Below are 22,673 nucleotides of genomic sequence, written 5' to 3'. Positions count from 1 at the left end.
GCTCCTGTTTGAACTTAGCGTTCTAGTCTTTTTGCCTATCATGATGGGTCCATTATTTCGTGCGTGAGCATTTCGAATGCTGCGCACTTCAACCATCTTTTTGACTGGAAAGCAGCGTTTTGTAGTCAGCTCTTCGAGAAACCTCAGAGACACAGCAGAATTTCCTGACATGCTAGTTTCACCAAGAGTATCCTTCGTTCGCACTCCAGGGAGTTAGTTTCTTGCAAGGAAGTGTTCAAGTTTTGAAACTCTGGTCAGGTACCTTCTCCGCTAGCTTGTATCCCCATATCTCAGTGACGTTAGAGGATTTCTCGCTCAGGGTAAGAATTTTCTTTTGTATTTCTAAGCTTGCCGAGCGCTCAGGAGCGCCGAGTATTTTTTCAGCAAGGTATTTCCTTTACCAAGTCTTCTATGCATTTTTGAGGTAGACGAGTTCAGTGTATGGATTTAACAAAATGCTTGCAAACCTTTTAGTTGAAGCCTTGAAAGACTCTTTCTACAGCGATGCCTGAAGTTTAAATACGTGTTCCTTAGTTTGTCTGCCAGTCTGTACAAGGCTTGCATCCTTACCTGACATTTCATGCAGCAGGTGCTACTAATTTCCTATTAACCAAGCGCAGTACTCTTCTGGACTTACTAACTCTAACTGCGCAAACTGACAGACTTAATTGTTCCTACAAGTCATTTAGTCCTCAAGTAGATATAAATATATATATATATATATTTGTACTTACCACCAGTTCACGTCGGAAATTTTTTCTGTACTTTTGTTCATTCTGCAATAAGAAAGAAAATACTAGACCACATTACTATTAACTGATTTCCATCCTAAGTTCACCAACTTCCAATTAAGACAAAGGATATCTCTTAGGACCAGTACAGAGCGAGGCTAAATTCCACACATGGACAAATTCCACACATGGCCGATCAGTCAGCCTCCACCCGACAGATCGTCAATGTCCCCCGCTGCAACCACATCACCCCCACCTTAGAGACAAACACTGGCTCCCCGTCAACAAGAGGATCACCTTCAAGCTCCTCACCCACGCACACAAAGCACTCCACAACGCCGTACCAGCCTACCTTAACAGCAGACTCAGCTTCTACATCCCCACTCACCGTCTCCGCTGTCCCCTGCATCCAACAAACGACCTCCGGTGGCAGATCCTTCTCCTACCTCGCCACCAAGACCTGGAACACCCTCTCTACCCACATACGGCAGACCCAAGACCTACTCGCCTTCAGAAGACTCCTCAAGACCTGGCTCTTTGAGCAGTAGCAGTACCCCCCTCCCCTCAGCGCTTTGAGACCCTTACGGGTAAGTAGCGCCCTCTACAAGTACTCTGATTGATTGATTGATTGATTAATTGATAGATAGGACTGTTTTAACCTCTGCTTTTCATTACAGGTGATTCACCCATTCGGGAGATTGGAAGTGAAGACACCAGTGTGGCAGTCTCTCTTATTTGTTATCCCATTCCCCTTTCCCCCTCGTCTCTGAGTCCAGCTTAGTCTGGGTTAGAGTTGTTGGGGAGCTGGGAAAATATCTTTGTGGTACATCCTTAGCTGTACAGCTCCTACAAAACCAGGTAATGCTTCTTGACAGAAAAGTGTGGCAGCGAGGAAACAAAGAGGTCCCTGTATGCATGCACCTCCAATTCCTGCACGACATGGTCTTAGCAGTCCATGCCATGCAGGAACTTGCTTCAACTTTCTCATTGTGGTACCTTTCTAAGGCTCACTACCTGGCACTGCCAAGGCACCACCCGCCAGGCCAGGAGAAAACTCCTCATCTGGTTGGCTGCTGTAGAATGAGTTTGGCGGTTTGGGAATGGGGAGCTGACGCGGCGGCCCGCTTCCACACCGCAAACTCATAATCAGGCCCTTAGTGACATCATTCTTACATATGCACATAAGTGCTCGGTCAAATAAACTATATTTGTATAATATCACACCATATAGTGTCAGTAATATTGTGCATGGCATGCATTTCTTACAATATTTTGCCATTGATTCAACATGTGAATCCACCATTTTAGTTTTTGCAGGAGGATTAAAAGATGCTTGTTTACACTTGTTATGGAGACTTTGATATGATTTAATTTCCATTCTGAGTATAATTTAGGGATTCATTTTAGTTAATGAATAATAACCCTAAATAATCAAGCCTAGGGATAAACATAATACACTCAGAATAATGGTGACTGAAAGCAGAAAACAGTGTATAGCAAATATAAGGGGAATAGCCAGACAACAATATATGCAGACCTCACTTTTAAAGAAGGTAGTGAAATAGTGAAGACAGTACCTTTAAGAGGGAGCAAAGAGGTTGATTAAACTGCCGTCCTCTAGCGTTGCCTTTCTCAAGCAGTCCTCTGGTGCGACCTTATGCAGGAATCAACAGACCTCAGGGTTGCAGAGACACCACAAAAGCTGGTAAGTGTGGGCCAGGGAGTTGATGAAGCAGAAAACGCTCTGAATTCTCAGAGGTACACTAATGTTTGATGGTAAAATTCATTGATAATATCAGGAGGAAGCAGAGCTTACACCAAGTACGCCATCTTGGATCATATGCTCCCGTAGTCCCAGACCTGTCAAAAAGGGCAGTTTTGAACTTGGAAAGATGCTTTGCTTAGGAGTTTGGCAAGGTATGGGAGTCTGCTTGCATTTGTGCTTGAAACAGACAATGTTTGTTATGTCAGAGAAATCAACATGAAAAACAGCCCGTCAGACCATAAAACCATGCCACAACCTCCAAAATACTGGCCCACACATTTACCTATCTGACTAGCCCCTTGGGCATTGCCTCATTGTACTCTAAAGTTGCTATTTTACTGCGTTCAGAAAAGAGTGAGGATGGTGTATATGGTGATGTGTATTTCTAATACATATATGGATGTACTACACGTTTGTCACTGTGTAATTATAGTTATGTCAGAGTTTCCATTGGACTGGCTATCTGCAGGGAGGTGAAGGCACGGCTGGGCCCTGCTACCAACCCCTCCACTGCCCAAGGTAATCGATTATGTGCAGAGGGTTGGATGGGGCTCCTGCAGGGAGTAGGGTAGAGAGTCTGACAAGAACTCAGGCCTTGCGGCAATCCCCCATGCTGAGCATGGTTTTGGCTGTTTGGGCACCCTGCAGGGCGTTGGGTGCTTGGTAACCCTGGGCAGTGAACTCCGCCCCTCTTGCGGAGTTCTGAAAAACTCCGCTTCGTGCAGCGGAACTGATTTATTTTCCTCGCTGGCGTTCACCAACATCAACTTGGCAAGCACAAGCGAAGAAAATCCACCTCCCGGAGAGATTTTTCCTCGTTCGCCATAGTCAACATCAAGTTGGCGAGTGCGAACGTGGAAAATAAACCTCCAGGCGAGATTTCTCAACAGGGTGGGGTCAGGTTTCTCATTGCGAGTGGTCGCGTATTCTCACGACCGCTCATGTTGTGAAACTGCCCGTTCACGTTGAGAAAGGTACTCGAGTGGCAGAAAAGAAAAGCTTGCGCTGTGCATGGTGCCGTTCACAATGATTGCACAGTGCGGACAAGCATCCGGCACTGTGCAATCACCGCAAACAGCATTTTTCTACCACCACTTGCGGAGCTCAGCGTAGCGCGGCAGAGTTTTTTTCCCACTTCGCAGAGTTTTGCATAGTGCAACTCCGAGAACTCTGCTCAGGGTTAGTGCTTAGCTTGGCAAGAGGCCACCCTCCATGGCCAAACCCCAATGCATATGGCCAAATACAGGGTGCAGTAGGGGTGCTGGCCACAGGTTGCCCACATGGGTTCGGAGTGAGCTCATCTTGAATTAGACTTTCTTTTTGAAAATCACTGAAAAAACAAAGGTTAAAGTGATGTTGTAATGAGCTGTTGAAATGAGAAAAGTACTAATGTTTAAAAACAGAAGAAAACTATGAAATCTGTTATAATTTAGTGAAATAACTGTCATTTTCCCCCACATCTTCAACTGCTTATGACCATACACATTACATCACTCATGTCATGGTAAATGGTAAATGGCATTGAGGATATCACTCTAAAATATGTATATATATATATATATATATATATATATATATATATATATATATATATATAACCTACTGGCGGTCGCCAGTAGGTATATATAGTTAGGATTTTTTCTCTATGGGATTTTTGAAAATTCTATGTCTAATAACTTTGGCGTTTGTGGACGGAATTGGCTGAAATTTTCAGGAAAATGGAACATTTTGTTTCTGAGCAGCCCCTGAAAATTTGGGGTGGGTTCGTCAAGGGGGGGCTGAGAAAAAAGGGGGGTCCCAAAACGTGTTTTTAACATTGAGTTTCCCATAGGGCGGTTGGCCTCACTTTTAGCTCGAACGGCTGAATGGATTTGCACGAAACTTGGCAAAATTGTAGGGACTGGTAGCCCGATGTGCCTTTTGTAGGTCTCAATATATGTGCTTCAGTGGATTTTGAGAAATTAACGTTCAAAAAAAGATATATATCTGTAACAGCGGACCGGGCAGCGCTCCGCTACGCGTACTTTTCGCGCAACAGAGCTTTGTGAAGCGAAGCTGATTGGTTCTCCGGCGTCTGTCAACATTCCAAACAGTCCGTAGCGGCCGCCATCTTGTCTCTCGGTAGGATCGAGAGACAAGAGGAGGCCAAAGCGAAGGGGCAAATGACCATAAGGGGGCATAGTAGATCCTCGCTGACCCTCTAGGTTTGATGTGGAGGTTTTAAAAGGGTCCCGCGGGGCAAAAAAAAATAATAATAATAATAATCGAACGGCTGAATGGATTTGCACGAAACTTGGTAAAATATTAGGGACTGGTAGCCCGATGTGCCTTTGTTAGGTCTCAATATATGTGCTCCAGTGGATTTTGAGAAATTAACGTTGAAAAAAAGATATATATCTGTAACAGCGCTCCGCTTCGCGTAACGGAGGTTTGCGAAGCTGATTGGTTCTCCGGCGTCTGTAAACATTGCAAACAGTCCGTAGCGGCCGCCATCTTGTCTCTCGGTAGGATCGAGAGACAAGAGGAGGCCAAAGCGAAGGGGCAAATGACCTTAAGGGGGCATAGTAGATCCTCCTTGACCTCTTAGGTTTGATGTGGAGGTTTTAAAAGGGTCCCGCGGGGCAAAAAAATAATAATAATAATAATCGAACGGCTGAATGGATTTGCACGAAACTTGGTAAAATATTAGGGACTGGTAGCCCGATGTGCCTTTGTTAGGTCTCAATATATGTGCTCCAGTGGATTTTGAGAAATTAACGTTGAAAAAAAGATATATATCTGTAACAGCGCTCCGCTTCGCGTAACGGAGGTTTGCGAAGCTGATTGGTTCTCCGGCGTCTGTAAACATTGCAAACAGTCCGTAGCGGCCGCCATCTTGTCTCTCGGTAGGATCGAGAGACAAGAGGAGGCCAAAGCGAAGGGGCAAATGACCATAAGGGGGCATAGTAGATCCTCCTTGACCTCTTAGGTTTGATGTGGAGGTTTTAAAAGGGCCCCGCGGGGCAAAAAAAAATTATAATAATAATCGAACGGCTGAATGGATTTGCACGAAACTTGGCAAAATTGTAGGGACTGGTAGCTCGATGTGCCTTTGCTAGGTCTCAATATATGTGCTTCAGTGGATTTTGAGAAATTAACGTTCATAACGTTCAAAAACAAGATATATATCTGTAACAGCGCTCCGCTTCGCGGAGATAAAATTATATCTGTATTACCTAGCTGTTGCTAACACCAGTTAGCGACGGCTAGTAGGAGATAGCGACCATCTTGGGCCCCACTTTGCATGTGAGTGATATTTATCACTAATGACATGCAAAGTGGGCGTGCCAAGATGTTAGCGACTGGAAACAGTCGCTAACATCGCTATCTCCTATTATCAACTTTTGGAAATATTCGAGATAAGCGCGAATATCTCCAAAAAGTAGCACCTGCCCTGAGCAGTTCTTAGCCATGTTATCCAATGGGAGGTGGATAACATGGCTGAGAGCATTAGCTCGGTAATGCATGAATATCGCTGAGTTTTCAGCGATATTAATGCATTGCGGTCGTTTATTATCGTATTTGCGATAAACCTTGATAATAGCAAGGTTTATCTGCGATAATTTCTGACGATGCTTAGCGGTAAAAAAATCGTTGCTAAGCATCGTTAGGGATAAATATCGCTTAACTTTGGTAATATGCCCCAACGTCTGTTAACGTTCGATTCGAAGGAAATCAGGAAGTGTTGAAAAACATTGTCTGCGCCATCTTGTCTTTTTTCAAATGCCACACTTTTGTCGTGCACGGCAGCCATTTTAGATGCCTTGACCAGACCCACTCTCTGCACGCTGTCGATCCTTAGCATGGCTCCCCACCCTCGCAAGCATCTCCCCCAGGCAGTGGTCACCCCCGCTTTCTGTCTTATGCATGGGTAATAAACCTCCCCCCATCTGCGCTGCTCTTCCCTGAGAATCACACCCTGTGCCCGCCCGACACCTCCCTTTCGCCCTATTCACTACCGCACCCTCTGACACTCCTCTTCCTCTGTGTCCGATTGTCCAGGCCGGTCCTAGGCTATCAGCTAGCCCTGCAGATGTAGTTTATGGCCCCAGCTGTAAAGAATCACCCCTCTTCAAAGGAGTTATAGTAGATCAAGGCCCACACTCGATGAGATTCGTCACAGCAGAAGCGTTCCTATTATCTGAAAACCATCCTGTATTGTGATTGGGGAGGGGACCGAGCCTGAAGCGGAAGATTCCAGGGATGACTCTTTGTACATCAAAGTTTTTACAATTATGTGTCACATTAAAAATATATAGCACTCCGACAAAGTAGTAAGATTATAAAACTTTAATAATTTATAAATATATACAAGAAAACAAAAATAGTAATAACATATAAACATTTTTAGGGAAAAACAACGAAGTAGCGGTCGGCTGTGCGAATAGTCCCAACGCAGCACAACGTCCAGATTTCCGGCGTGGGGCGTCGCGGGGGGTGGGTCATCAGTAGCAAACTGTTGTGCGAATAGTTCCAAGGCAGCAGAACGCGCTGAAATCTAGATGACACGAAAGTGATGTCTAGTAAGTTGCCACCCAGCAAATAACGGCGTGGGGCGTCGCGGGGGGTGGGTCATCAGTAGCAAACTGTTGTGCGAATAGTTCCAAGGCAGCAGAACGATGGCACCAAGATGATGTGCAGTAAGTTGCCGCACTGGTTTTGGTATCCTACAATGCTGCTCCGAATAACGGCGTGGGGCGCCCCGGAGGAGGCAGCGTGAACGGGCTTCTCCAGGTGGAGTGTCATCTGTTGTAGTGGGGCGCCCCTTTACCGTTTCATTTGCCATTCCGTCCGTTTTTGGTCCACTGTGTCAAAAGCCTCAATTCAGCTGAGTTGTGCCCACTCTTGCGGTGCAGCGATAGGCGGCTGTCACAGGACTCTCAAAATGGCGGCAGGCTCTTTCCTTTTTGGGCCTGGTCCACTGAAATGGCCCTGGGACACCTTGGAAATCGGACGCTTGTCTGCTAGGTCTTGGACCCCATTCTCGAAAGCGTCCCCTCCGCCTTGAGGATTTATCAAAAGTTTTGGGGGCCCCCGACTCCTGTAGGCTTCTGGTGGGGAGCGGTTGCCATGATTGCTCGCGGAATGACCACGACGGAGCTACGAGATGGTGGTGCTCTCATGCTGACGCCAGCTTCAGTCTGAAACATCCAGAAACAAGGTGGGGCTTTCATCGTTTGGGAAAAAAAAAAGTTTTCATCCAATGAAAAGTGTTGTTTTTAGGTCATATGATCAAGCCTTCCATCATTAGGAAACCAAAAGTAAAATGAACCAATGAAAAGTTTTATAAACAAGTCACATGACCTGTTATGCGGCATAGGGTATAAAATGCGGAGAAAATACGTTGGCACGTGAGGCGGCGTCAGTAGCGGACCGATGTGCGAATAGGCCGAAGGCAATACAACGCGCCAAGATCCGGATGGCACCGAGGTGGTGTCCAGCAAGTTGCAGCACTGGTGTGGCCATCCTACAATGCTGAAAGTCGGCGTGGGGCGCCCCGTTGGCCTGTGAGTTTGCGTCAGTAGCGGACCGATGTGCGAATAGGCCGAAGGCAGCACAACGCGCCAAGATCCGGATGGCACCGAGGTGGTGTCTAGTAAGTTGCCGCACTGGTGTGGCCATCCTACAATGCTGAAACTCGGCGTGGGGCGCCCCATTAGTCTGTGAGATGGCGTCAGTAGCGGACCGATGTGCGAATAGGCCGAAGGCAGCACAACGCGCCAAGATCCGGATGTCACCGTGGTGGTTTCATAGTTGAGAGGCATTTCATCTGCAGTGGGGCGCCGAGATCCGGATGGCACCGAGGTGATGTCTAGCAAGTTGCTGTACTGGTGTGGTCATCCTACAATGCTGAAACTCGGCGTGGGGCGCCCCATTAGCCAGTGAGATGGCGTCAGTAGCGGATTGATGTGCGAATAGGTCGAAGGCAGCACAACGCACCAAGATCCGGATGTCACCGTGGTGGTTTCATAGTTGAGAGGCACTTCATCTGCAGTGGGGCGCCGAGATCCGGATGGCACCGAGGTGATGTCTAGCAAGTTGCTGTACTGGTGTGGTCATCCTACAATGCTGAAACTCGGCGTGGGGCGCCCCATTAGCCTGTGAGATGGCGTCAGTAGCGGACCGATGTGCGAATAGGCCGAAGGCAGCACAACGCGCCAAGATCCGGATGTCACCGTGGTGGTTTCATAGTTGAGAGGCACTTCATCTGCAGTGGGGCGCCGAGATCCGGATGGCACCGAGGTGATGTCTAGCAAGTTGCTGTACTGGTGTGGTCATCCTACAATGCTGAAACTCGGCGTGGGGCGCCCCATTAGCCTGTGAGATGGCGTCAGTAGCGGACCGATGTGCGAATGGGGCCAAAGGCAGTGCAACAATATTTTCTGAAGAGAAGACACCAAAAGGCGCTGAGATTCCAAGATCCGGATGGCACCGAGGTGGTGTCTAGCAAGCTATGCAGTTGAGTTGTGTGCGCACTTGCGGCGAATAGGTCGAAGGCAGCATAACAATGTTTTCTGAATAGAAGACACCACAAGGCGTTGAGATTCGGTTACCACCGAGGTGATGTCTAGCAAGTTGCCGCACTGGTGTGGCCATCCTACAATACTGCTCCGAATAACGGCGTGGGGTGCCCGAAGGGGGGGGGGGGGAGGCGGCGTGAACGGGCCTTCCTAGGTGGAGGCTCGTCTGCTGTAGTGAGGCGCCCCTTTACCGTTTCAGTTGCCATTCAGCTGAGTTTCGGCTGCTCTTGATGCTACAGCGACAGGCGGCTGCAACAGGACTCTCAAAATGGCAGCCTGTTCTTTGGATTTGGGCCTGGTCCACTAAAATGGCCCTGGGACACCTTAGAACTCGGACGCTCGATTTTTTTTTCCTTTCCTGTACATGCAAAAAAAGGTAAATGCCCGGTACGTTACACGCTTCATCTGCCACGATGAACTCTCCAGAGGAACCGAAAAAAAATATAGTTATGGTAACTATACCATGCATATGGAGAGGTGGCACCAATTAATTATAGTGCTGCATAAAAGAGAGATTTGGAGGAGAACCCCTGACCTGCTAGTACATTCATCAAAGAAGTGGCACTGACAGCATCAGAGGCAAGGGAAACGGTCCCAAATATTTAGAAGAACTTTGGAAAGATTAAAATGACATGTTTAGATTGTGGCAAATTAATTTCATGTGGACAGATGAGTGTTACTCTAATAAATACAGCATATGAACATCATCATAGTCGATGGTTGGTAGAGACATTTTGACTATATCCTGGACCTGCCCGTCCTCGCCCAAAATGGCGCCGGAATAAATGGGACTCGTAACTCCTTGTTGTGTACTGGTTGCAGAACCTTGAAATCACGAGATACGTATGCAGTTTTGAAGCACATGACGGGCGGGGACGAGAATTGATTGAATATTTCGACATCCCTATTGATATTAAGTTCTGATGTGTTATTGATTACTGTACTATTGAAAGTTCGAATTAACGTCACCCATGGTACTTGCCCGCAAATGTATATCTAGATAATTTTATTGTAACTGGCCCTGTCGTATTTTAATTATAAAATGTACGTCCACCGATTCCGTAACTGTTAGACACCTTAGTTCTTGCAACCTAATGGCCCGCCCGTTACGTTCCTCTACAGTGTAAATGTCTACTCATCATATACGATTACAGTTTGCTCCGTGGCCGGCCCACGTGGTTATAGGCTCGTATTTGTATAATGAAATTTTCACAATAAAGGTTTTTAAAAGAAAACATGGTAGTAGTATATACATTGGTAAAGTTTTTAATAATAGTCACTGTTTTAGAATCATTAAAAGGCAAGTGAAATAAAGCAGACCAATTACATGAAGGGTAAAAGGTATAATACGAAGGAACGCAGTAAAGATAAATGGTCAAGGGCTGTTGTGTTTTCTATTCCTGCAACATAAAGTGATCGATAAGAATCTCATATTCAGGCGTATCGGCGACTAAGACAGCAGGTCGACCCTCTTTTGCTCAACGGCTCCGTCATGGGACGAAGAAACGCTCTTTTTCTCGAAAAAAGAATATATTTTACTTGCAGGACAGTTGTAAATTTTCCGGGAAAGTACATTAGCCTGGAACATTATAACATATATTTAAGAAAAAATAATGTTCGGAAGTAATAAAAAGCGTAATTTTTAGGTCATATGACCAAGCCTTTCATCATTAGAATAAGAAAAGTAAAATGAACCAATGAAAAGTTTTATTAACAAGTCACATGACTTGTTATGCTTACGTTACGCGCTGCGCGCCCCGGATGACTTCCGGATGCGCTAACGCGGCGCGTCATATGACGCATTACGCGACAACGCAGGTCCAGAATATAGTCAAAATGTCTCCACCAACCAGCGGTCGGAACACAACCCCTTTCAGCAGGCTAAATAGTTCTGTTAAATGACAACAGAAGGGACAGGCAACAAGAAACATCAGTCAAAGAGGGGAGGGCTAGTTCTTCTCTACCGGGTTACATTGGGGCGCTACCGGAACTGATCGAATTGGTAGTCTACAGTGTTTCTGGATGTTTCAGACTGAAGCTGGGGTTAGCATGAGAGCAGTACCATTTCGTAGCTCCGTCGTGGCCATTCCGCAACCAATCATGGCAGCCGCTCTTTATCGTTATTTTGGGCGGGGTGGGTGGCGGAGCCGAGCTGTTTTGCAGCCATCATTGTGTGGAGTTCAGTTCATTTCACTAGTTTTGTATTTGTCATGAGGGGCTGTTCCTAATGTTTCTATTTTAGCGAGGTCAAAAAGAGATCCCGTTAGTGGCCTACTGATTTTGCTCGATTCCTTTTCTTTTTTTTTTTACACGATTTTTCGTTATCTGCAAAGACTAAACAGAGTATTGCGGCTCTGTGTTTGTTTGTAAATAGAGAATGAACCAAAGAGAACCAATTCTAAAACAGTAAATACTTGGATAACAATCAATCAAATGGAGAGAGAAGCAGGCACGACGTATTACAACGGGGGCAAAGGCCTGCGTTAACTACCCTTCACTATGTGCAAAGAGAGAGTACTCCTAATAGAAATGAGGGGGGGGGGGCACCATTCAAAGCAGATCAGTGTGCATAAACACGAAAATGTTTTCACTTACCACGTACTTGACATTCGACAGCTTATGATATTTGCTATTAAAAAACCATTGAAATTCACTGAAAAAACCATAGGTTATAGATCCTATATAGTTAGGAATTAGCATTTACAAAACCTTATTTTACTCACACAAAACCATTGAAATTCCATATATAGTTAGTTGCACTAACTACATATCGCGCACCTGCAATCCACTGCTGATGATGTCACATATTACATCATTCATGACATGGTCAGTGACATCACTGATGACATCACTGATGACATCTCAAATGACATCACTGATGACATCACTGATGACATCTCATTTGACATCAATGACCACATCACTGATGATATAATTCATGTGACAATACAATGCATCTCCTCACATTTTAATATAACCTCTGTTTCACCCAGTGTTAAATACAGAGTATAATTTTTGAAACCATTGACACACCAATACTAGTTACTACATATGTACTCACTGATTCCTACGTCTACACACACATTCACTCATTCACCCATACAATCATTCATACATACAATCACTCATCTTTACAACACTATCATATGCACTCATACACCTATACAGACACTCACACTCTGCCACTCATCCATGGAGTCACACTTCCATTTTCTTGTCTATACAGTTAAACATAGAGCACCTTACATTTTCAAACATATACTAACACATACTTACTTTCTTATACAATCATTGATACAAGTACACATTGATCTGCACAGAGTCACACACCTCCCAGCCAGCCACACACACACTCAGTCTCCCATACAAATACTTGGACAATCAATCAATAACCCATATAGTTAATCATATAGCTACTGATCAACACATGCAGCAGTTTACAGAACAACAGACATAATGATGCACAAATTAAGACAGTTTAGTCACTAACCCATGCACTCAGTGAGACACATTTAATCACTCACTCATACATTCAGTCATGCACCTACTAAATCCTTCGTCCAGACAGTTATACATCTACTCATTCTTCAATATGTAAAACATATTTAAACTTTACAGAAACACACAGTCACTGGATGATGTCATCAGTGATGTCATCAGTGATGTCATTTGAAATGTCATCAGTGATGTCATCAGTGATGTCACTGACCATGTCATGAATGATGTAATATGTGACATCATCAGCAGTGGATTGCAGGTGCGCGATATATAGTTAGTGCAACTAACTATATATGGAATTTCAATGGTTTTGAGTGAGTAAAATAAGGTTTTTTAAATGCTAATTCCTAACTATATATGGTCTATAACCTATGGTTTTTTCCGTGAATATATATATACATATATATATATACATATACATATATATATATATATATATATATATATATATACATATATATATATATATATTACCTACTGGCGGTCGCCAGTAGGTAGTTATAGTTAGGACCTAGTTTCCATAAGAAATCCGCAACATTCTGTTGGGAATAACTCTGGCGCCGGTTGAGGAATTTGTGTGTAATTTTCCAAAATTTTGGCCAGCTCCGCTCCTTCCCTGAAAATCTCGGGTAGATTCGTCAAGCGGGGGCCGAGAAAAAAAGGGAGTCCCGAAACGTCTTTTTTCCCCATGTTAATTTCATTAGGACATTTAGACACGGCTACAGCCCGAACCGCTGAACGGAATTACACCAAACTTGGCAAAATGGTAGAGTCTGGTACGCAGATCACGCTTTTGGTTAAATAGTGTAAATCCCTCCAGTAGTGCCTGAGAAAATTAAAGTTGAAATCAATTATATATCTATAAGCGCGCACGGTGCGCGTACCTTGCCGTGCACGAGCTTCATGCTGATTGGCTGCCACTGTCTGTCAACACTCCAAAACAGAAATGGATGGCAGCCATCTTGTGCCTCAGTAGACTGAGGCACAAGAAAGCAGAAAAAAAGTGTAGAACTTAAAAAGGGGGCAGGGTAGAAGCACCCTGACCCCCTAGGCCTGCTCAGGGGGTCTGAAAAAAAAAAAAGAATCGAAAAATCGCGGGGTGCGCGCATGGTGCGCGCACGGTGCGCGCACGGTGCGCGCACCCCATAATTCCCCCCCCCCCCAAAAAAAATAGTTTTTTGCCTTGGGGGTCCTTGTGGGAACCCTAGAGCAGGCCTAGGGGGTCATGGTGCTTCTACCCTGCCCCCTTTTTGAGTTCTAAAACTTCTCGAGCACAAGCTGCATGCTCATTGGCTTTCAACACTTCAAACCAGGAAGTGTTGGCAGCCATCTTGTGCTCGGTAGACCGAGGCACAAGAAAGCAGAAAAACAAATGTGTAGAACACAAAAAGGGGGCAGGGTAGAAGCACCCTGACCCCTTAGGCCTGCTCATGGGGTCCCACAAGGACCCCTAAGGTCAAACATGTTTTTTTTTAAAAACGGTATGTTTATTTAAAAATTACCCCCCAGGGGGACCAAATTGTGGGGGCATAGTGATAAAGAAGTGTGGGGGTGCCCAATCCCCCCCACACTGCCCCGGGGACCGCCGCCCTCCGGGGCAAAGCAACGCAGCCCCCTGGCGCATACTGGAGGCTCCTGGTGGGCTAGTTGCCAGGAAGTGTTGGCAGCCATCTTGTGCTCGGTAGACCGAGGCACAAGAAAGCAGAAAAACAAATGTGTAGAACACAAAAAGGGGGCAGGGTAGAAGCACCCTGACCCCCTAGGCCTGCTCATGGGGTCCCACAAGGACCCCTAAGGTCAAACATGTTTTTAAAAGAAAAACGGTATGTTTATTTAAAAATTACCCCCCAGGGGGACCAAATTGTGGGGGCATAGTGATAAAGAAGTGTGGGGGGTGCCCAATCCCCCCCACACTGCCCCGGGGACCGCCGCCCTCCGGGGCAAAGCAACGCAGCCCCCTGGCGCATACTGGAGGCTCCTGGTGGGCTAGTTGCCTCCCAGGGACCCCTAGTATGCAAGGGGAATTAGTTCCCCCTCTGCAAACGCGCCCGTGGGCTGCGCTGCAGAGAGGTGTAAAAAAATGTGTGGACTCATTACACCTCTCTGCAATGCAGCCCCCTGGGGAATACTGGAGGTTCCTGGTGGGCTAGTTGGCCCCCAGGGACCCCCAGTATGCAAGGGGAATTAGTTCCCCTCTGCAAACGCGTCAGGGGGCTGCATTGCAGAGAGGTGTAGAAACATTTTTTATCAATTTATATTAAAAATATGTAATGTAATTTAAAAAATAATATATCTAAAAAAAAAAAATGTATAATAATATAGTAAATCAGTGTAAAAAATATAACAATTATTACATTAAAAAATTTTCATTTACAAAACCATTGAAATACACTGAAAAAAACCATAGGTTACAGCCACGTTATAGTTAGGAATTAGCATTTAAAAAAACCTTTGGAATTCACTGAAAAAAACGTAGGTTTTACACACGTTATAGTTAGGAATTAGCATTTAAAAAACCTTTGAAATTCACTGAAAAAAACGTAGGTTTTACACACGTTATAGTTAGGAAGTAGCATTTACAAGACCTTTGAAATTCACTGAAAAAAACGTAGGTTGGACACATGTTATAGTTAGCTGGACATTTCACTCATATAAAACCATTGAAATTCCCCCCGTTATAGTTAGTTCAGCTAACTATAACTCGCGCGCCCGCAATGCACTGCTGATGACGTCACATATTACATCACTCATGACATGGTCAGTGACATCACTCATGACATCAGTGATGACATCTCAAATGACCTCACTGATGACATCACTGATGAAATAATCCAATGAATGGGTGTTTTTCTGAAAATTAAATATGTTTTATATATGTTTATCTGAAGGTTGATGGAAGAAGAAATGGGTATATAAGTGTATAAATGCCTGCTTTTTTGGTGAAAAATAGATTGTATAACTGACTGATTAAGTGTATCTTAATGAATACATGGGTTAGTGAGTAATGTTTAAATATATACATTGCTGTATCAGTATGTATATATATATATATATATATATATATATATATATATATATATATATATATATATTCACTGAAAAAACCATAGGTTATAGACCATATATAGTTAGGAATTAGCATTTAAAAAACCTTATTTTACTCACACAAAACCATTGAAATTCCATATATAGTTAGTTGCACTAACTATATATCGCGCACCTGCAATCCACTGCTGATCATGTCACATATTACATCATTCATGACATGGTCAGTGACATCACTGATGACATCACTGATGACATCTCAAATGACATCACTGATGACATCACTGATGACAACATCCAGTGACTGTATGTTTCTGTAAAGTTAAAATATATCTTACATATTGAAGAATGAGTGGATGTATAAGTGTCTGGATGAAGGATTTAGTAGGTGCGTGACTGACTGTATGAGTGAGTGATTAAATGTGTCTCACTGAATGCATAGGTTAGTGACTAAACTGTCTTAATTTGTGCATCATTATGTCTGTTGTTCTGTAAACTGCTGCATGTGTTGATCATTAGCTATACGAGAGGCTATATGTGTTATTAATTGCTTGCCCAAGTATTTCTATGGGAGATTGAGTTTGTGTGGGGGTGGCTGGAAGGTGTGTGACTCTATGCATAGATGTGTGAACAGTTTATTCACTAGGTGTATGAGTTCAAGAGTGCATGTGGAAACAGCTACATGGGCAGTTGACTGTGTGCATGAGTGTATTGATGAGTGAATGGATATCTCAATGCTACATGTCATAGTAAGTACATATGTAAAACACAGTACATGTGAGAGTTGGCATATATAAATAACTGTGCATGAGAGCCACCGAATGAGTGAGTGGTTGTATCGATCATTGTGAACTTGTATCAGGGATTGTATAAGAGAGTAAATATGTGTTAGTATATGTTTCAATAAGTAAGGTGTGTTTAACTGTATAGTTGAAGAAATGGAGATGAGATTGTTTCTTTGCATGACTGACTGGGTGTGTGAGTAACTCCATGGATGAGTGGAAGTGTGTGAGTGTCTGTATACACTGAGTGTATCTAAGGTTATATTAGAGTCTGAAGAGGTTTATCGTATTAGCACAAGAATGATGTCAAATGAGATGTAATCAGTGATGTCATCAGTGATGTCATTTGAGATGTCATCAGTGATGTCATCAGTGATGTCACTGACCATGTCATGAATGATGTAATATGTGACATGATCAGCAGTGGATTGCAGGTGCGCGATATATAGTTAGTGCAACTAACTATATATGGAATTTCAATGGTTTTGTGTGAGTAAAATAAGGTTTTTTAAATGCTAATTCCTAACTATATATGGTCTATAACCTATGGTTTTTTCAGTGAATTTTCAAGGTTTTGTAAATGCTAATTCCTAACTATATATGGTCTATAACCTATGGTTTTTTCAGTGAATTTCAATGGTTTTTTAATAGCAAATATCATAAGCTGTCGAATGTCAAGTACGTGGTAAGTGAAAACATTTTCGTGTTTATGCACACTGATCTGCTTTGAATGGTGCCCCCCCCCCTCATTTCTATTAGGAGTACTCTCTCTTTGCAGATAGTGAAAGGTAGTTAACGCAGGTCTTTGCCCCCATTGTAATCCGTCGTGCCTGCTTCTCTCTCCATTTGATTGATTGTTATCCAAGTATTTACTGTTTTAGAATTAGTTCTCTTTGGTTCATTCTCTATTTACAAACAAACACAGAGTCGCAATACTCTGTTTAGTCTTTGCAGATAACGAAAAATCGTGTAAAAAAAAAAGAAAAGGAATCGAGCAAAATCAGTAGGCCACTAATGGGATCTCTTTTTGACCTCGCTAAAATAGAAACATTAGGAACAACCCCTCATGACAAATACAAAACTAGTGAGATGAACTGAACTCCACACAATGATGGCTGCAAAACAGCTCGGCTCCGCCACCCACCCCGCCCAAAATAACGATAAAGAACGGCTGCCATGATTGGTTGCGGAATGACCACGACGGAGCTACGAAATGGTGCTGCTCTCATGCTAACCCCAGCTTCAGTCTGAAACATCCAGAAACACTGTAGACTACCAATTCGATCAGTTCCGGTAGCGCCCCAATGTAACCCGGTAGAGAAGAACTAGCTCTCCCCTCTTTGACTGATGGTTCTTGTTGCCTGTCCCTTCTGTTGTCATTTAACAGAACTATTTAGCCTGCTGAAAGGGGTTGTGTTCCGACCGCTGGTTGGTGGAGACATTTTGACTATATTCTGTACCTGCGTTGTCGCGTAATGCGTCATATGACGCGCCGCGTTAGCGCATCCGGAAGTCATCCGGGGCGCGCAGCGCGTAACGTAAGCATAACAAGTCATGTGACTTGTTAATAAAACTTTTCATTGGTTCATTTTACTTTTCTTATTGTAATGATGAAAGGCTTGGTCATATGACCTAAAAATTACGCTTTTCATTACTTCCGAACATTATTTTTTCTTAAATATATGTTATAATGTTCCAGGCTAATGTACTTTCCCGGAAATTTTACAACTGTCCTGCAAGTAAAATATATTCTTTTTTCGAGAAAAAGAGCGTTTCTTCGTCCCATGACGGAGCCGTTGAGCAAAAGAGGGTCGACCTGCTGTCTTAGTCGCCGATACGCCTGAATATGAGATTCTTATCGATCACTTTATGTTGCAGGAATAGAAAACACAACAGCCCTTGACCATTTATCTTTACTGCGTTCCTTCGTATTATACCTTTTACCCTTCATGTAATTGGTCTGCTTTATTTCACTTGCCTTTTAATGATTCTAAAACAGTCACTATTATTAAAAACTTTACCAATGTATATACTACTACCATGTTTTCTTTTAAAAACCTTTATTGAGAAAATTTCATTATACAAATACGAGCCTATAACCACGTGGGCCTGCCACAGAGCAAACTGTAATCGTATATGATGAATAGACATTTACACTGTAGAGGAACATAACGGGCGGGCCATTAGGTTGCATGAACTAAGGTGTCTAACAGTTACGGAATCGGTGGACGTACATTTTATAATTAAAATACGACAGGGCCAGTTACAATAAAATTATCTAGATATACATTTGCGGGCAAGTACCATGGGTGACGTTAATTCGAACTTTCAACAGTACAGTAATCAATAACACATCAGAACTTAATATCAATAGGGATGTCGAAATATTCAATCAATTCTCGTCCCCGCCCGCCATGTGCTTCAAAACTGCATACGTATCTCGTGATTTCAAGGTTCTGCAACCAGTACACAACAAGGAGTTACGAGTCCCATTTATTCTGGCGCCATTTTGGGCGAGGACGGGCAGGTCCAGGATATAGTCAAAATGTCTCTACCAACCATCGACTATGATGATGTTCATATGCTGTATTTATTAGAGTAACACTCATCTGTCCACATGAAATTAATTTGCCACAATCTAAACATGTCATTTTAATCTTTCCAAAGTTCTTCTAAATATTTGGGACCGTTTCCCTTGCCTCTGAAGCTCTCAGTGCCACTTCTTTGATGAATGTACTAGCAGGTCAGGGGTTCTCCTCCAAATCTCTCTTTTATGCAGCACTATAATTAATTGGTGCCACCTCTCCATATGACGATGCATGGTATAGTTACCACAACTATATATTTTTTCGGTTCCTCTGGAGAGTTCATCGTGGCAGATGAAGCGTGTAACGTACCGGGCATTTACCTTTTTTTGCATGTACAGGAAAGGAAAAAAAAATCGAGCGTCCGAGTTCTAAGGTGTCCCAGGGCCATTTTGGTGGACCAGGCCCAAATCCAAAGAACAGCTATCTCACAGGCTAATGGGGCGACCCACGCCGAGTTTCAGCATTGTAGGATGACCACACAAGTACAGCAACTTGCTAGACATCACCTCGGTGCCATCCGGATCTCGGCGCCCCACTGCAGATGAAGTGCCTCTCAACTATGAAACCACCACGGTGACATCCGGATCTTGGCGCGTTGTGCTGCCTTCGGCCTATTCGCACATCGGTCCGCTACTGACGCCATCTCACAGGCTAATGGGGCGACCCACGCCGAGTTTCAGCATTGTAGGATGACCACACCAGTACAGCAACTTGCTAGACATCACCTCGGTGCCATCCGGATCTCGGCGCCCCACTGCAGATGAAGTGCCTCTCAACTATGAAACCACCACGGTGACATCCGGATCTTGGCGCGTTGTGCTGCCTTCGGCCTATTCGCACATCGGTCCGCTACTGACGCCATCTCACAGGCTAATGGGGCGACCCACGCCGAGTTTCAGCATTGTAGGATGACCACACCAGTACAGCAACTTGCTAGACATCACCTCGGTGCCATCCGGATCTCGGCGCCCCACTGCAGATGAAGTGCCTCTCAACTATGAAACCACCACGGTGACATCCGGATCTTGGCGCGTTGTGCTGCCTTCGGCCTATTCGCACATCGGTCCGCTACTGACGCCATCTCACAGGCTAATGGGGCGACCCACGCCGAGTTTCAGCATTGTAGGATGACCACACCAACTTGCTAGGCATCACCTCAGTGCCATCCGAATCTTGGCATCTCAACGCCTAGTGGTATCTTCCATACAAAAAATATTGTTACGCTGCCTTTGGCCCCATTCGCACATCAGTCCGCAACTTAGACATCACCTCGGTGCCATCCGGATCTTGGCATCTCAGCGCCTTGTGGTGTCAGTCAGAAAATATTGTTGTGCTGCCTTCGGCCTATTCGCACATCGGTCCGCTACTGACGCCATCTCACAGGCCAACGGGGCGCCCCACGCCGACTTTCAGCATTGTAGGATGGCCACACCAGTGCGGCAACTTGCTACACACCACCTCGGTGCCATCCGGATCTTGGCATCTCAGCGCCTTGTGGTGTCTTCTACTCCGGAAATATAGTAGAAAATATTGTTGCGCTGCCTTTGGCCCCATTCACACATCAGTCCGCTACTGACACCATCTCACAGGCCAACGGGGCGCCCCACGCCGACTTTCAACATTGTAGGATGGCCACAGAAGTGCGACAACTTACTAGACACCACCTCGGTGCCATCCGGATCTTGGCGCGTTGTGCTGCCTTCGGCCTATTCGCACATCGGTCCGCTACTGACGCAAACTCACAGGCCAACGGGGCGCCCCACGCCGACTTTCAGCATTGTAGGATGGCCACACCAGTGCGGCAACTTGCTACACACCACCTCGGTGCCATCCGGATCTTGGCGCGTAGTGAAGCTGCAGCAGCTGCAAATAAGCTTCAGACAGTGTTACAACCGCTGCTCAGAACTCTCAACTATGACACCACCTCGGTGCCATCCGGATCTTGGCGCGTTGTATTGCCTTCGGCCTATTCGCACATCGGTCCGCTACTGACGCCGCCTCACGTGCCAACGTATTTTCTCCGCATTTTATACCCTATGCCGCATAACAGGTCATGTGAATTGTTTATAAAACTTTTCATTGGTTCATTTTACTTTTGGTTTCCTAATGATGGAAGGCTTGATCATATGACCTAAAAACAACACTTTTCATTGGATGAAAACTTTTTTTTTCCCCCAAACGATGAAAGCCCCACCTTGTTTCTGGATGTTTCAGACTAAACTGGCGTCACCATGAGAGCACCACCATCTCGTAGCTCCGTCGTGGTCATTCCGCGAGCAATCATGGCAACCGCTCCCCACCAGAAGTCTGCAGGAGTCGGGGCCCCCAAAACTTTTGATGAATTCTCAAGGCGGAGGGGACGCTTTCGAGAATGGGGTCCAAGACCTAGCAGACAAGCGTCCGATTTCCAAGGTGTCCCAGGGCCATTTCAGTGGACCACGCCCAAAAAGGAAAGAGCCTGCCGCCATTTTGAGAGTCCTGTGGCAGCCGCCTATCGCTGCACCGCAAGAGTGGGCGCAACTCAGCTGAATGGCGGATTTTGACACAGTGGACCAAAAGCGGACGGAATGGCAACTGAAACGGTAAAGGGGCGCCCCACTAAAACAGATGAGACTCCACCTGGAGAGGCCCGTTCACGCCGCCTCCCCCGGGGCGCTCCACGCCGTTATTCGGAGCAGCATTGTAGGATACCAAAACCAGTGCGGCAACTTACTGGACATCACCTTGGTGCCATCGTTCTGCTGCCTTGGAACTATTCGCACAACAGTTTGCTACTGATGACCCACCCCCCGCGACGCCCCACGCCGTTATTTGCTGGGTGGCAACTTACTAGACATCACTTTCGTGTCATCTAGATTTCGGCGCGTTCTGCTGCCTTGGAACTATTCGCACAACAGTTTGCTACTGATGACCCACCCCCCGCGACGCCCCACGCCGGAAATCTGGACGTTGTGCTGCGTTGGGACTATTCGCACAGCCGACCGCTACTTCGTTGTTTTTCTCTAAAAATGTTTATATGTTATTACTATTTTTGTTTTCTTGTATATATTTATAAATTATTAAAGTTTTATAATCTTACTACTTTGTCGGAGTGCTATATATTTTTAATGTGACACATAATTGTAAAAACTTTGATGTACAAAGAGTCATCCCTGGAATCTTCCGCTTCACGCTCGGTCCCCTCCCCAATCACAATACAGGATGGTTTTCAGATAATAGCAACGCTTCTGCTGTGACGGATCTCATCGAGTGTGGGCCTTGATCTACTATAACTCCTTTGAAGAGGGGTGATTCTTTACAGCTGTGGCCATAAACTACATCTGCAGGGCTAGCTGATAGCCTAGGACCGGCCTGGACAATCGGACACAGAGGAAAAGGAGTGTCAGAGGGTGCGGTAGTGAATAGGGCGAAAGGGAGGTGTCGGGCGGGCACAGGGTGTGATTCTCAGGGAAGAGCAGCGCAGATGGGGGGAGGTTTATTACCCATGCATAAGACAGAGAGCGGGGGTGACCACTGCCTGGGTGAGATGCTTGCGAGGGTGGGGAGCCATGCTAAGGATCGACAGCGTGCACAGAGTGGGTCTGGTCAAGGCATCTAAAATGGCTGCCGTGCACGACAAAAGTGTGGCATTTGAAAAAAGACAAGATGGCGCACACAATGTTTTTCAACAATTCCTGATTTCCTTCGAATCGAACGTTAACAGA

General features: G+C 45.0%; 1 long non-coding RNA gene across 3 annotated transcripts in view; it reads right to left on the bottom strand.

The window, feature by feature from the left end:
• LOC144820128 (uncharacterized) overlaps window positions 1-22,673 on the bottom strand; it is a 485,905-nt gene that overhangs the window by 222,067 nt on the left and 241,165 nt on the right. For 2 of the 3 annotated variants that reach the window (XR_013607694.1, XR_013607693.1), the window contains one exon: window positions 735-776. The exons of the other annotated variant lie outside the window; for it this stretch is intronic. This is a non-coding gene — a long non-coding RNA (uncharacterized LOC144820128). The remainder of the gene's footprint in view (window positions 1-734; window positions 777-22,673) is intronic. 3 annotated transcript variants of the gene reach the window in all.

This window comes from Lissotriton helveticus, chromosome 1_1 (assembly GCF_964261635.1).
Source record: "Lissotriton helveticus chromosome 1_1, aLisHel1.1, whole genome shotgun sequence".
Taxonomy (NCBI): domain Eukaryota; kingdom Metazoa; phylum Chordata; class Amphibia; order Caudata; family Salamandridae; genus Lissotriton; species Lissotriton helveticus.
Note: the sequence above shows the minus strand (reverse complement) of the source record. Positions and strands in the feature narration are given on the sequence as shown.